General features: G+C 38.2%; 1 long non-coding RNA gene across 1 annotated transcript in view; it reads right to left on the reverse strand.

Annotated features, from left to right (window-relative positions):
* Positions 1-367: 367 nt before the first annotated feature.
* Positions 368-16,425, reverse strand: part of LOC128048931 (uncharacterized) — a 191,725-nt gene continuing 175,667 nt past the window's right edge. Inside the window, exon 4 of the long non-coding RNA XR_008199416.1 lies at positions 368-551. This is a non-coding gene — a long non-coding RNA (uncharacterized LOC128048931). The remainder of the gene's footprint in view (positions 552-16,425) is intronic.

The following is a 16,425-nucleotide window of genomic DNA, read 5'->3' on the forward strand; positions in this document are numbered from 1 at the left end:
CTCCAGTATTCTTGCCTTGGAAAATCCCATGGACAGAGGAGCCTGCTGGGATACAGTGTGGCACAGAGTCAGACACAACTGAAGCGACTGAGCAAGACACACAGTATGGTTTTTCTCTGGAATTCTCTTTCTATAAGCAACAGCAAGGTAACAGTCAAACACTCATTAATCTCCTGGGAAGAAAATCAGTAAGTTTCTTGTGTCCTTCATTTAGGATTAGTGTTTATTACAAATCGTGCTGAAAGACCTCACACACAGCAAGCTGAAGTATGTGGCATGTAATCCATCACACAGAATGATCAAGGACTGAGTCAACACTTCTAGGGCTTCTACGTCCCTCAACTATGGGCATTTCCATGGTGTTCAGATGTTCAAACAAACACATTTGTCTAAAAACAAATACATATGTAGGAAAACAGTTCTCCAGGGCTCTCGCCTTTTCAGCTGCTCTTGGTTGACAGGTGAAAAGTCAGATACAACATCTTGAAATTCTGAGTCTTCTTGTCTTGAAACAGAAAGAGTTGTCCCAAGTAGTGAGTTGTTCATAGCTTCTATTAAATGGAAAAAAGAGTCACAAAAAGAGGCCCTTGGCTGTAATGGTCTCCTCCTTGATTTCCCTCTGACTCACACCCACTGGTTTCAGCTTCATTTTGAGGATACATAAAATTATTCTGAAAGAAATCATCATTTTCACTCTCTCAAAAGAGTTTCCTAAGAAATTTGCTTCAAAACAAGGTGATCTGTAACACTAAGAATACACCAGTGTCTTTCAATACGTCTTTAGAGTTCATAAATCTTACCTATTCAGGGATCAACTGATACAATTTGAGGGCAACTGAAGAAATCTCTCCACCATCTTCCTGTGTCTGAAATTCTATCACGTGAAATTCATAGAGAAAGGCAGAAATCATTTGATTCTCTGTTACTCTGAGAAGGGTACCATTTTATTTTTATTTTAGAGATGAAGAAACCAAGGTACAGAGAAGTTAAGTAACTTGCCAAAAGTTTTTTGGTAAGTCAAAGGGCCAGGATTTGAACCCACTGGTGTCCAATACCACGGCCTTAGCTGTTATATTATACTGATTCTCTGTGAAGTAGAGATTAGTAGAGAAGAATGTTTAAATGCGTGATTTTAGAGTCAGACAGCATAAGCTCAAATCTTAATTTAACCACTTACTGGCTGTTTGAGCTTGGCCATGGAACTTAACCTCTATAAGCCTTTATTTCTTTGTGTGTATCAAATGTAGCTAGCCTTCACTAAGTAGTAAAGCTATGTCCTAGTCATCAAAGTGTTTTACATCTATTATCTCACTTAATTCATAATATCTCAACAAGGTATGAAGCATTATCATCCCCAGACTAGAGATGAGGAAACTGAGGTTAAGTAACTTGCCTACTGTTCTACTGTAAGTGTTGGAATCAGAATTTGACAAGGATAACCTCACTCAAGCCTCTCTGGTGGTTCAGACGTAAAGCGTCTGCCCACAGTGCGGGAGACCCGGGTTCAATCCCTGGGTTGGGAAAATCTCGTGGAGAAGGAAATGGCAACCCACTCCAGTACTCTTGCCTGGAAAATTCCATGGACTGAGGAGCCTGGTAGGCTACAGTCCATGGGTTCGCAAAGAGTCAGATACGACTGAGCGACTTCACTTTCACTTCCACTTTAACCTCACTCCAGAAACCAAGATGTTTAACCATTAAATCTGATGAAAATAATAAACAGTATTTACCTCATCAAGCTTTGGACTGTATTTTGGTCAGGACTAAATGGGGCTTCCTGGTGGATCAGATAGTAAAGAATTTGCCTGCATTGCAGAAGGCCAGAGATTGATTCCAGGGTTGAGAAGATCCCGTTAAGAAGGGAACTGATACCAACTCCAGTATTCTTGCCTGGAGAGTTCCATGGACAGAGAAGCCTGGGGGACTACAGTCCATGTAGTTGCAAAGAAGCAGACACAAATGAGCAACTAACACATACACACACACACACATATACATACCGCACACACACACACACACACACATACAGACCACACACACACAAATGAGGCAAAGAATGTGTGATGGTTACTTGTATGTCAGCTTTACTGGGACACCAATGAAGAGATATTTGTCAAATATTTTCTAGGTATGTCAGTTCAGTTCAGTCGTTCAGTCATGTCCAACTATTTGTAACCCCATGGAATGCCGCTCGCCAGCCTTACAAGTCTATCACCAACTCCCGGATGTCACTCAAACTCATGTCCATCTAGCCGGCGATGCCATCCAACCATCTCATCCTCTGTTGTCCCCTTCTCCTCCTGCCTTCAATCTTTCCCAGCATCAGGGTCTTTTCCAATGAGTCAGTCCTTCCCATCAGATGGCCAAAGTATTGGAGTTTCAGCTTCAGCATAAGCCTTTCCAACAAATATTCAGGACTGATTTCCTTGAGCATTGACTGGTTTAATCTTCTTGCAGTCCAAGGGACTCTAAAGAGTCTTCTCCAACACCATAGTTCAAAAGCATCAATTCTCCTGCCATCAGCTTTCTTTATAGTCCAACTCTCACATCCATACATGACTACTGGAAAAAACATAGGTTTGAACATACAGACTTTGTTGGCAAAGTAATGTCTCTGCTTTTTAATATGCTATCTAGGTTGGTCATAACTTTTCTTTCAAGGAGCAAGTGTCTTTTAATTTAATGGCTGCAGTCACCATCTACAGTGATTTTGGAACCCAAGAAAATAAACTCTGTCACTGTTTTCATTGTTTCCCCATCTATTTGCCATGAAGTCATGGGACTGGATGCCATGATGTTAGTTTTTCGAATGTTGAGTTTTAAGACAGATTTTTCACTCTCCTCTTTCACTTTCATCAAGAGGCTCTTTAGTTTCTCTTCACGTGCTGCCATAAGGGTGGTGTCATCTGCATATCTGAGGTTATTGATATTTCTCCCAGCAATCTTGATTCCAGCTTGTGCTTCACCCAGCCTGGCATATCACATGATGTACTCTGCCGAAGAATTGATGCTTTTGAACTGTGGTGTTGGAGAAGCCTCTTGAGAGTCCCTTGGACTGCAAGGAGATCCAACCAGTCCATTCTGAAGGAGATCAGCCCTGGGATTTCTTTGGAAGGAAAGATGCTAAAGCTGAAACTCCAGTACTTTGGCCACCTCATGCAAAGAGTTGACTCATTGGAAAGGACTCTGATGTTGGGAGGGATTGGGGGCAGGAGGAGAAGGGGACGACAGAGGATGAGATGGCTGGATGGCATCACTGACTTGATGGACGTGAGTCTGAGTGAACTCCGGGAGTTGGTGATGGACAGGGAGGCCTGGCGTGCTGCAATTCATGGGGTCGCAAAGAGTCGGACATGACTGCGCAACTGAACTGAACGGAACTCTGCATATAAGTTAAAGAAGCAGGGTGACAATATACATTCTTGACATACTCCTTTCCCAATTTGGAAGACATCTGTTGTTCCACACCCGGTTCTAACTGTTGCTTCTTGACCTGCATACAGATTTCTCAAGAAGAAGGTATTCCCATCTCTTTAAGTAAGAATTTTCCACAGTTTGTTGTTATCCACACAGTCAAAGGCTTTGGCATAGTCAATGAAGCAGAAGTAGATGTTTTTCTGAAACTGTCTCGCTTTTTCTATGATCCAATGGATGTTGGCAATTTGATTTCTGGTTCCTCAGCCTTCCAGCTTGAACATCTGGAAGTTCATGGTTCAGGTACTGTTGAAGCCTCACTTGAACTATTTTGAGAATTACTTTCCAAGCGTGTGAGATGAGCACAATTTTACAGTAGTTTGAACATTCTTTGGCACTGCCCTTTTTGCGATTGGAATGAAAACTGACCTTTTCCAGTCCTGTGGCCACTGCTAAGTTTTCCAAATTAGCTGGCTTATTGACTGCATATTTTACAGAGTAATCTTTTAGGATTTGAAACAGCTCAACTGGAATTCCATCACCTCCACTATCTTTGTTCATAGTGATGCTTTCTAAGGCCCACTTGACTTCACATTCCAGGATGTATGGCTCTAAAGGAGTGATCATATCATCTTGGTTATCTCGGTCATGAAGATTTTTTTTATATAGTTCTTCTGTGTATTCTTGCCATGTCTTCTTAATATCTTCTGCTTCTGTAAGGTCCATACCATTTCTGTTCTTTATTGTGCCCATATTTGCATGAAATGTTCCCTTTGTATCTCTAATTTTCTTGAAGAGATCTCTAGTCTTTCCCATTTTCTTTGCACTGATCACTGAGGAAGTCTCTCTTATTTCTCCCTGCTATTCTTTGGAACTTTGAGTCAAATGGGTATCTTGTTCCTTTTCTCCTCTGCCTTTAGCTTCTCTTCTTTTCTCAGCTATTTGTAAGGCCACCTCAGACAACCATTTTGCCTTTTACATTTCTTTTTCTTGGGGATGGTCTTGATCACTGCCTCCTGGATGATGTCACAAACCTCCATCCATAGTTCTTCAGGTACTCTATCAGATCTAATCCCTTGACTCTATTTGTCACTTCCACTATATAATCGTAAGGGATATGATTTAGGTCACACCTGAATGGTCTAGTGGTTCTCCCTACTTTCTTCAATTTCAATCTGAATTTGGCAATAAGGAGTTCATGATCTGAGCCACAGTCAGATCCTGGTCTTGTTTTTTCTGTCTGTATAGAGCTTCTCCATCTTTGGCTGCAAAGAATATAATCACCGTATTGACCATCTGGTGATGCCCATGTATAGAGTCTTCTCTTGTGTTGTTGGAAGAGGGTGTTTGCTATGATCAGTGCATTCTCTTGGCAAAACTCTGTTAGTCTTTGCCCTGCTTCATTTTGTACTCCAACGCCAATTTTGCCTTTTACTCCAGATATCTCCTGATTTTCTACTTTTGCATTTCAATCCCCTATAATCAAAAGCACATCCTTGGGGTATGTTAGTTCTAGAAGGTCTTGTAGGTCTTCATAGAGCCATTGAACCTCAGCTTCTTTAGCATTACTGGTTGGGGCACAGACTTGGATTATTGTGATACTGAATATTTTGCCTTGGAAACAAACAGAGATCATTCTGTAATTTTTGAGATTATACTGAAATATTGCATTACAAACTCTTTTGTTGACTATGAGGGCTACTCAATTTCTTCTAAGGGATTCTTGCCCACAGTAGTAGATATAATGGTCATCTGAGTCCCATTCCAATCCATCTTAGTTCACTGATTCCTAAAATGTCAATGTTCACTCTTGCCATCTCTTGTCTGACCACTTCTAATTTACCTTGATTCATGAACCTAACATTCCAGGTTCCTACGCACTATTGCTCTTAACAACATCGGACTTACTTCCATCACCAGTCACATCCACAACTGGACGTTGTTTTTGCTTTGGTTCTGTCTCCTTATTCTTTCTGGAGTTATTTCTCCACTCTTCTCCAGTAGCATATTGTACACCTACCAGCCTGGGAAGTTCATCTTTCAGTGTCATATTTTTTTTTTCCTTTTCATACTGTTCATGGGGTTTTCAAGGCAAGAATACTGACATGCTAGGTATATCTGTGAGGGTATTTTTTGATGATATTAACATTAGAATCTATAGACTGAGTAAAACAAATTAATCTCCCTGTAAAACAGATTAATCTCCCTATTAGGATTGGCCCCATCCAATCAGTTGAAAGCCTATTGTAACAGGGAATTCCTCCTGCTTGCCTATATTTGAGCTGGCACATTAGTTTTCTTCCTGCCTTTGGACTTGAACTGAGACATTGGCTCTTCCTCAGTTCAACCTACCAGCCTTTTGATTAGAACTATACCATCAGCTCTCCTAGTTCTCAACCTTGAAACTATACTCCAACCACATCATCAGTTCTCTTAGGTCTACAGCTTGACAATTTCACATCTTGGGACTTGTCAGCTGTAATAATTGTGTGAACTAATTCCTTGTAATAAATGTGTGTGTGTGTAAATATACAGTTAGTTGGATACATATAGAGATCTATCTTGGAGAAGGCAATGGCACCCCACTCCAGTACTCTTGCCTGGAAAATCTCATGGATGGAGAAGCCTGGTAGGCTGCAGTCCATGGGGTCGCTACAAGTCAGACACAACTGAGCGACTTCACTTTCACTTTTCACTTTCATGCATTGGAGAAGGAAATGGCAACCCACTTCAGTGTTCTTGCCTGGAGAATCCCAGGGACAGGGGAGCGTGGTAGGTTGCTGTCTATGGGGTTGCACAGAGTTGGACACAACTGAAGTGACTTAGCAGCAGTAGCACCAGAGATCTATCTGTCTATCTATACATCCTATTGGGTTTTTTCTTCTGGAGAACTCTAACAAATACAGTATGTAAAGTATCTTAAATAGTCATACAGAAATGGTCAATAATTGCTTTTGAAATTGCTATCTTAAGAAAAGCCAACAGACAAGAAATTACAGGATGGCAAAGTCTCCTTCAATAATGAAAGTAGATAAATCTAGAGGAGGAGAATAAGTAATTTGTAGGCAATAGGTTCTTAAGAAAGGAGGGGAAAATTAAAAAAAAAACACAATCTCCAGCTAAGTCAGCTGATTAGTTTCTTTATGTAAAATAAAAGATGGTAGAAAAACTGAACATCTAGAATAAAAGCTACTCTAATCCTCCCCTATATTGACCTTAAAGGAACTTTGGTTCTTTAACATGATGGTAAAACTTGGTGAGAAAACAGATGTGACCTTCCCATTTGAGAGGTAAGAGATAATAGGGAAGGGAGAGAATTAACAGAAAAAGTCAGGTATATTTAATGCCCGACTTACTGCATACTAATTTAGCCAATTCAATTTCTATATATGCATTTTGTTCCCAGCTATAAACTATGATAAATTTAGAAAGTAAAAAAAGACTTCTCCATGGAACAGGTTAGGTCTCCAAGGTTTTTCAGCTAAAAACATCCTGGAGATGGCATATTCAAGTTTCCTAATACATGTCATTGACACTGATATCCTTGAAAAACTGCTTCGATTACCCCCACCACTGTCGTCTTCACCCATGAACACCCCTCCCGGACAAATCTCTTTCTGAATATATTATTCAGTTCGGGTTAGCCAGTATTTTGACTTCAATGAGTTCATATCAGAAGAAAAGAAGGGAGCTGAGCTTTCCTCTGGGTTTCAGTGAACATGTGTTACTCCCATCATCTGAGCTAAAAATCAAGGAAGCTGCAACAGCTGGGAAGGAAGGAAAAGCAAATTTGATTTTTAAAGAAAATAGAAAATAAAAGCAATTCTTCCAATTCCAATGTGTGGCATCTATGCTGATTTTTCTCAAGGAAAAGTGCTTATTGCCGCCAAAATCCCCAGGGTAACCACAGCTGACACTCTTCTCAGCGTTAGAGCACTTGGCAACTGGTGATATGGCCTGCTCCTTTCCCAAGCAGATGAGAAGCCAGGCACTTCCTAAATAAAACCAACACAGCTTTTCTTGACTCTTCAGCTGCCTGCATGTCTCATGAGCATAGCATTTTGTCCTGTGCAATGAAAGTTCATGGAGCAAACCTATTTCACCCACAGAATCAAAATCAGTATAATGAATTCTTTATGTTCTTCTGGCTGCATTGATAGAAGAACCTACCTTTATTGCACACTCAAATGCTGCTGCTGCTATACACATTATAATTGTACAAAGGACTGAGAAATACTGTCAATAAACAAAAATACGCCCTGCTAAAGAATGTCTAAGTATGCAAAAGGATGCAAATATAGGCCCTCTACCATACACAGGATCTCTCTTTATACCAATTGCACATGATCAATGGAAGAGGACATTCAAAACACTGTAATAAGCAAATTCCCATCTTGCATTAGTTTATATCAATAGAATTCTTCCAAGTATCTTTCATAATAAAATGTGTTTAGATTGATGATTTTTCACTCTTATCAGAGGAAAAAATCATCTGATTGAAGGTGTTCTTCTTAAGTGAAAGCAGGAAGCCAATTTCAAGGGCCACCATTTTCATAACAAATGCCTCCATTTATATTTATATTAAAAAGTCTACTTCTCTATCTAAGCTCTATGTAAGTATTTCTACTTATCTCACAATGATCTACATGTGTGAATTCCATGAGTGTTATTACCAATATTTACTTCTGATGGCCACAGTTTTTTTTTAATTTCTGTGTAGCCATATGCTTAATGTTGCATAATCCAGTGGGACTTCCTTTATAAAAACAAAAAAATCAAACGGAAATTTATGAAACTGTTTTCTTTTTTAATGTGAAAAGTAAAAACAAATGAATGGTTATAAAATAAACACTGGATAACGTATAAAATCTACCTTACAAAAAGTGTGTTATTTACGTCAAGAAGTCTTCATTTATTCCTTGAAATCCCAGCCCTGGGGAGACACCAAGTTCCTAGATACATTAACTGAAGCACATCCACATATATCAGTGGTTAATCTTACAGAGAACAATGTTGTGACTCAACAATTACCCTGGTTAAACAGCATTTAATTCCTAAATAATAATGACTAATAGTATTTATTGGATAATGGTTAATTGCTAACATTTCTTATAGGCATTTTGATTAATTGTCTATCTAATCTTCCAAAAATTATTCCAAAAATGCCTAAAATGAAGAGTTCCATCCTTTGAAACTAAACACAAATTTGTTTTGACTGATATAAAATTGCTTTGCAAATCTGACCCCTAACAAGTATAAACACATGAATTAAGTTCAGCATGCAGGTGGCATGTACTAGAAATTAGGTCATATCGAGGGACTGCTATTTAGTACGACTCATGTACTGGTTGGCCATCATCCCTTCACTTCTATACTTTAATGGCCTTAAACTCAACATCAAGAACAACTGATGGGGATGACCCACAGAGATGTTATGGGGAGGGAGGTGGGAGGGGGGTTCATGTTTGGGAACACATGTAAGAATTAAAGATTTTAAAATTAAAAAAAAATAATAATAAAAAAAAAAAAAAAAAAAAAAACCAAAAAAAAAAAAAAAAAAAGAACAACTGATGAAGAGAGCTTAAATCACCAAAGAAGTCTACTTGTGAAACACTGGCACAATTTAGAGCCTTACTTCCTCACTGTGTTGTGTTTGTAATGGAAGTGGCAATATGGGAACAAAGCTGTGATCCAGATTATACCTAGATTAGACCCAAAGAAATAGTAGCTACACATAAAAAGCATACTAAAAATGATTTCAACTTTTGTTCTGTTTCTCAAGAAAAACACCAAAAAGAGAAAGAAAATAATCCCTTTTCTCTGTCTTGACCACATTGGAAATGGATAGCACCTGGGTTCAGAATCTCTATTCTTCCTCTCCCTCCCAGCTCAGACCTCTCTCCAACTCATCTATCACCCACAAGCATTTTCCAACCCCCACCCTGTTTATTTTCCTTTCCATCTATACTTTTCCCTCTTACTTTAGTGAAATTCTGGCACTTTAATGAAGAACTCTCCACCCTTCCCCCACCCATAGTCACTTTTCCAGCAGTGAAAGTGTTAGTGCAAGGGATTCTCCAGGCAAGAATACTGGAGTGGGTAGCCATTCCTTTCTCCAGGGGATCTTCCCAAACCAGGGATCGAACCTAGGTCTCCCACATTGCAGGCAGATTCTTTACCATCTGAGCTACCAAGTGATATTGATGAATATACGGTAAGGAAAGATGAAGTACATTGCTTAAGGTAATAATACAGCAAGGGTGGAGTAGGGCTTCAACTCAGATTTGGACCTTCTTTCTGAGATTATCCTTGTTCCTGTATACATTGGTTGCTAAATGTTATCATTTCTTTTTTCACACAAACAGTTAATGTCTATATTCCTGTGAAGAAATGTTCTCTTTACCACCAATATTCGCTTATTTTTGAAAGCTAGGATTATTCATACAAAACTCTAATCAACTCACAGATCCTTCATGATATGCTTCCAATCTACCTTTCTAGTCTTCCCTTGTGTCACCTGATCCCCTGCCTTCCAGCTGCCAATCAACTTTTTGTACCCATGAGATTTTATCTCTGCCTAGAATTCATTTTATCTTCTCTTTTTCCACAAAGAAAGAAATAAGTACTTTTTTGAAGGTCAAATTCAAACATCATTTGTTCCAGGAAGCCTTTCCAATATTTGTTCCATGAAGCTTTCAACATCTCCACTTCCACAACATTTTCATCATATATATGATCCCCAGTAGATCATATATGCTACTGTTTTAGAACTGTTGTCCCTTGCTAGCTTGTAGAATTCTTATTGGCAGAGCACATTCTAAACACAGGGAATATACTTGCTTTTGGCCTCAAGAAGTTTCCAGTATAGTTAGGGGGTCAACAGTGTAAACAACTCCAGTCAAATTTTGACACAGACAAAATATTTCTACATAATTGGCTTGCATTATTCCCTAGTGACTCAGTGGTAAAGAATCTGCCTGCCAATGCAGGAGACATAAGTTCGATCCCTGGGTCAGGAAGATTCCCTGGAGAAGAAAATGACAACCCACTGCAGTATTCTTGCCTGGGAAATCCCATGGACAGAGGAGCCTGGCAGGCTACAGTCCCTGGGGTTAGAAAAGAACATAGCTTAGCAGCTAACAATAAAACAACAAGATAATTGTATACATTTTTGTCATAGTCAAAGCTGCGTTACATACAGCGAACATAAGCACCCCAAAACTGACACAGTATAAGCAGGGAAGTGGTCAAAGTACATAAAAAGGAGAACAAAGAGAAATAAACTATAAAAATGTAATGGGAGAAAAAATATTGAGCTAATTGAAGTATGGGCTAAATGCAGGAAAAAGCAGCTTGGGGAAAGGAAGTTGAATTAGTTCGAGATATTCTTGGTAGCAAGAGCCAGAAAGACTACAGTTGCCATAAATGAGAAAGGGACTGACTTTGGAGCAAAGCTATCCTCCAGTGTGCCCCTGGGCACTGAGCTCAGTGATTTATATTGTTTATTTGAACTAATACAGTCACCCTGTGAGATAGGATCTGTGAAGGAATAGAGGCTCAAAGCAGTTATGACTTCTCAGCTAATAACTGGAAGAGCCAGGATTCAAACTCAGAACTGATTCCAAAGTCCATCCTTTATATATTCAATATTAGTTTACCTCCAAGGAGACTGTGCCCATGGAATCAGCCAAAAATTACTTCATTTCCTCAAAGACCAAAGCCTAACAAAAATTTCTATTATTGTAAGGCTCTTAATATGATGATAATGTGCATTTATATATTTAAATAGCTAATATATTTGAGTATACTCAGCTAATACACTTTCATATAGCACATTGAAAGGGAAATACCTTGGAAATCTTGTAGCCCAACATCTTATTTTGTAAATATTGAAGATACTAAGACAAACTAGTTGAATTATATAGATTACTAAAGAGAGAAGTTCTGAGAAGAAACGAAGAGCCTTACTCCTAAGGCTGAAGACCATGAGAAAAATACCATCTCATCTTGTGTAAGTGAATTCTATGATGTCAGCTATCTTGTCACTTTTTGGCTAATTGTATTTCCATTATCTGGGACATAAATGGTACTGTTATTAACATATAGTTACTAGTACACACTTTATAAGAGGAAGTACCCAAATAATATTTGATTAATGAAGTGAGGAATGGGTCTGTGGATGAGAGGGTATATGATGAAGGTGCAAGTGTACAATTAATCAAGAGATTGTCCATATTAGATGGTACTAAATTAATTTTAAGTGCCATTTGGATCACATCATTTTCTCCTTGACACAGTGACATTTCAAATGCCTTACATAGCAATATTTTGGGGTTCAAATACCTTTATCAGGAATCAAGAGTTTAGTATACCACCAATACATGGAATTTACAAGGTGTCTTTTGTGTAGAACCATTAAGAAATCTTTTTAAATTTGTCAAGAAATAACTCAATAGATTTTGATAAAGTGGTAATATGAACATTTCATCCTTATCTTGGACTCAGGGGGTTGGGAAATACAGAAGTGATGTTTCATTTATAAAACCCTGTTCCCATTAAGCTGAGCAGAAGGATGGCTTATAACGGAATTTTCCAGCCAAATTCTCGAAGGGCCCCCAACAGGCTTTCTCAATTTGTGGGCGCTGTCCTCTAACAATCTATTCCTTTTCAGATTCTCCTTGGAAACCAAAGATTTATGTCATTCTCTTCACATTTTAAAATGAAATTGGTCTTACAGAAAAAATAAAAACTGAAAGCTTGTCTTTATTCCAAGTACCAATGCTTCCTGGACAAATACCTCATTAATATGTCCCAACAACTTTGCAGCATTCTTACCATGATTTGGACATTTCTAGAAATCAAGCTCAATATAGGCATTTGTGAAGATGAGTTGTGCTTAGACAGAAGCCTAAGAAGAGGAAGGTAAATAAATACTCAGTTTGTCAGCTTATAAAGCGGAAGCAGACTCTCCTTATATAAGTGACTTAAAAAGGTCCTGCTCAAATTCCAGACTAAATGAAAAGTTACATGGACTAAAACCAGTATTTAAAAATTACTATTCACTTAGTAATCCTGAAATGCTTTCTGCTTTTTGAATACATTCAAACAAGTAGGTATCACAGTATTTCATTGATAGCTTATCAAACCACAGAACAGAACAGGAGAACTAAATAAAAAGGGCTTTCCTAAGGGAGCTCCACGGTCATTGTTCTATAAAAACATATGAACATATTGCTATAAACTCATCTTCACAGGAAGTCACCCAGCTTAATAAGCACAGACCTGCAAGTTAATATTAAAATTCACTTTGATTTCAGCAGCAACAAAGCTGATCCAACTAGGAGCTATTACATAAAACCCTTATTGTCATATTCGTCATCACCACTCTCAACAGAGACCACTGCAAGCACCAAGAAACCCTCAGTTCACCTCAGGAAATATGCTGCTCAGACAGCCATCCCAATAACAATACAGCGGTGAGATGGCCCTGTTTATTTTATCAGAATGACACTCCCTTAATTTTTCAATTCTCTTTATTGATGTCCTCTTTCATGTATAGGTCTATTAGATTCTACTTCCTCTACTGTCCTCCCAGGAATTGGTGCTTGCCAACTACAATAAGTTGTTTTGACAACTTGTCTAGCTATACAATACTCTGTTTCTTTCCCTCTGCAGTCTTTTTGGCTTCAAATGAGTGCCTTCAAAATATAGCAGAGACTATCTAACCAAACTATGCAACAGGGGGAGGAAATCAGCTTTCTATGTGTAAGCACCATTCTGCCAAAACCACAATCTTTCCCGTGCCCAAAGTTATCATTCCTTTTCTCTATACTTGTGGATAAATCCCCCTTGCTATCTTGTCTACCCCTACCTTAATAAGGAATGACTGCCGTGACTACCCCCATCTAGCTTACGCCATTCACCGCCAGCACCTCTGCTCTCCTCGTGTGCTTCAAGAAGAACTGATTAGCACTTTGCATAATTAACCTGATTAGCACTGTGCATAATCAAACTGATTAGCACTTTGCATAATTAAAAAGAAATAATAATAATAACAATAATAAGCACTAAGTAATATCAAAAGCTGTTAGTCCCACAGACCTTTGGTTACCTCCAAGATGAGTTCAATACAGCATATTTTGCACCTTCCCACTGAAATCTTTTAACTCAAAAGTCAAGAAACTAATTAAAATGCTTTCAGTCCACAGACCCATTACAATTCTTCCTATCCTTATCAGTTACCCAGATCATCTGTTCCTGTCCATGTATACCTTCCTCACTTTAAATCTTGCCTATTTTACCCTTGCCAAAATGAAGAAAATGTGGATATAAAACCAAACTGATGAAAAATATTTGCAGTAAAGTTAGAACCAAGATGAATGCTGATTCTCTAGCTATACAATTCTCCCATACACTGTTTCTAGGTAATAACAAAGTATTTGAAAAGAACTAGACAATCTGTCAGGAAAATCTGGCTCTGACACTTACTGTGTGACCTTGGTTAAGTCACTGAAGATCTCAGAACCTCAGTTTCTTCACTTGTAAAATAGAAATAATAAGTTCTACAACCTTAAGGGCTGTTGTGAAAATAAAATAAGACAGTAATTCAGGAAGATACTTTGTAAACTAAAATATAAGGTACAAAACATTGATGAGGTACTGTTTCTGTCCCTAAATCTCTTATACCCTAAATTCTATTTCCTACCATGGAAACCTTACACATTATGAATAATAACAAAATTTTCTATTTCTAGTACCTTAGAATTTAAAAGTTATAAAGTCTTTTTTGCATATTTACCTTATTTCCTCTTCAGTAGCTGTGATTAAAATTTTGACCTGGAGTTATAATTTTACTTTAGTCATTATTGTATCCATCACAGCCCTCATTTGTGTTTCCACAAAGGTTAAAATCAAGCTGTTGCTGTAAATTCATGAGAGAATAGAAGAAAATCCAGTATATTTCCATTAACTTGGGACTGCAATGTAGAGAACCATACAACTTTGCACTTTTCCACTCCACCAAAGACAACCGTCTGCTCCTCATGACTTTCAAGACTTATTACTTCAGTTCTACTTTCTTCTAAGAAACTATCTCAGACACTTTTTAATCAGAATTTCTCTCTTTCATGCCCTCATAATATTTTATCTGTAACTCCACATTGTACAATTTGCTGTGTATTAAGTATGGGTATGGCTGATTCCTCTAGAAACTAGGAGCTCCTAGAGAGACTACACTGCTTACTTATTTTTGCCTCCACAATAACTGCCACAAGAAGTGACACACTTGTTTAGCACTCAACATCTTTGTTACTTGAGAAAACAGGACAGCAAAGTATTTTATTTTTTTCGCTGCACACTTATCATACAACTGCTATATATGCAAACCTGAGGAATTGCTTCAATGACTGTCTTCTGGGGACTATAAGGATATTGACATACCCATAACCACTTTACTGACTATTAAAATATTTAATGTATGTGATATTACATTTCATTTATTTATCAACTCATTCATTCTCTTAACCATCCAGAAATAAATATGAGTGCTTACTAAGTGCTAAGCATTATGCTAAACATTTAATACAGCATTGATGAAGTTCAAAAGGAACTGTGGGTTCCTCTCAAGGAACATATAACATGTAAGAAGCCTATGGTAGCCTTTAAGAGGCTGGGGTGGAAAAGTGTGAAAGGGGAGCCGTAAAGCAGTGAAGGTGATTAGTTGCAAGGTACCCACCATGGAGCCACTAAGCCTCTATCCACCTAAAGGAAAGGAACCCAAATAAACAGTCAGTGTTTCTGGGCCAATCACCCATTTTACAATTCATTTAATTCAAGAAAGAAAATGCTGCTGTGGAGATTATTCAAGTCCAAATGTTCCTGGTGAAGGTGCTTCCAGTAATTCTGGGAAAGAAGCCAATCCTCTAGTTTTATATGTAAATATTTTAAAAACACACACATATATATAAGCACAAAAGAAAGGTCAGGAAGACGTAAGTCTTTTAAAATCTATTTTAATAATTTTTTTCTAAAACTGCCCACAAAAGTTTGGGCTTTTTTGTAGCCTTACATTTTCTTTTACACAATACACCTGCTTTTTTTTTCTAAACTAAATATTTCTTCCATCTAATGACTCTCTTTATTAGACAGCATCTAATTTGCATACATTTACATACAATTTAACTGCTAGCTTGTGAGAACAAAGAAATGGCTCTGTATTGTACTGAAGGACAATACTCAGTAAAGGAAGGTATAAAAACCTACCAGCTCGGTGACTGTGTAAGCTCTTTGTTTCAGATATACCAGGCTCATTTCTTTTTTAAAAAAACATTCCAGTTAAAAGGGGTAAAAATTATTTCATCAAACAATGAAAGAAAGATACAGCACTACTTTGTTTAACTGCCCATTTCCTCCCCAACCTGGCTACTACAATTCAGGGGTCCAAGTTCCCTGAATCTACTACAATTTTCTTTATTAGATTTGATGGCTTCAATCCCTTTCCACATTTTTGTTTCGAATCTTATACCTAAGACAACCTGGGATCCCACTGTGATAAAGCTTTGTTCTGATGCTAATTTGTACTGCCACCCTCCCTGTTCCCCAGCAGATCTGGGAGAATATAGCATTCTGTTCTCCAGTGAACAATACATACCCTTACCCTTAGCAAGTTAACAGGTTTAACTGAGACTTCAGGCTTTTATGTTATGAACCAGCTCTTTAAAAGAATTTTTTTTCAGTGTCCACTGAGGAGTAGATGAGAAAAGAAGTCTTGAATACAGGAAGGGAGTTTGTGCTGGTGAAAAAGAAGTTAGAGGTAAAAGAGTGCTTGAGTCAACTGTTTTTCCACTTAGCAAGGATCCCTTTGTGAGTCTCCAAACTTCTCATTTGAAAGTGAATTCACATACTCTGTGACACAGGCTAAGTCACAAGTCACCTTGCCTCTTCTATGTGCCTCTCATCCTTGACGCATAGAGAGGGAGATTGGGGGGAGGAATCTTGAAGAGTCTAGTCAGG

This window comes from Budorcas taxicolor, chromosome 1 (assembly GCF_023091745.1).
Source record: "Budorcas taxicolor isolate Tak-1 chromosome 1, Takin1.1, whole genome shotgun sequence".
In the NCBI taxonomy this organism is placed as follows: domain Eukaryota; kingdom Metazoa; phylum Chordata; class Mammalia; order Artiodactyla; family Bovidae; genus Budorcas; species Budorcas taxicolor.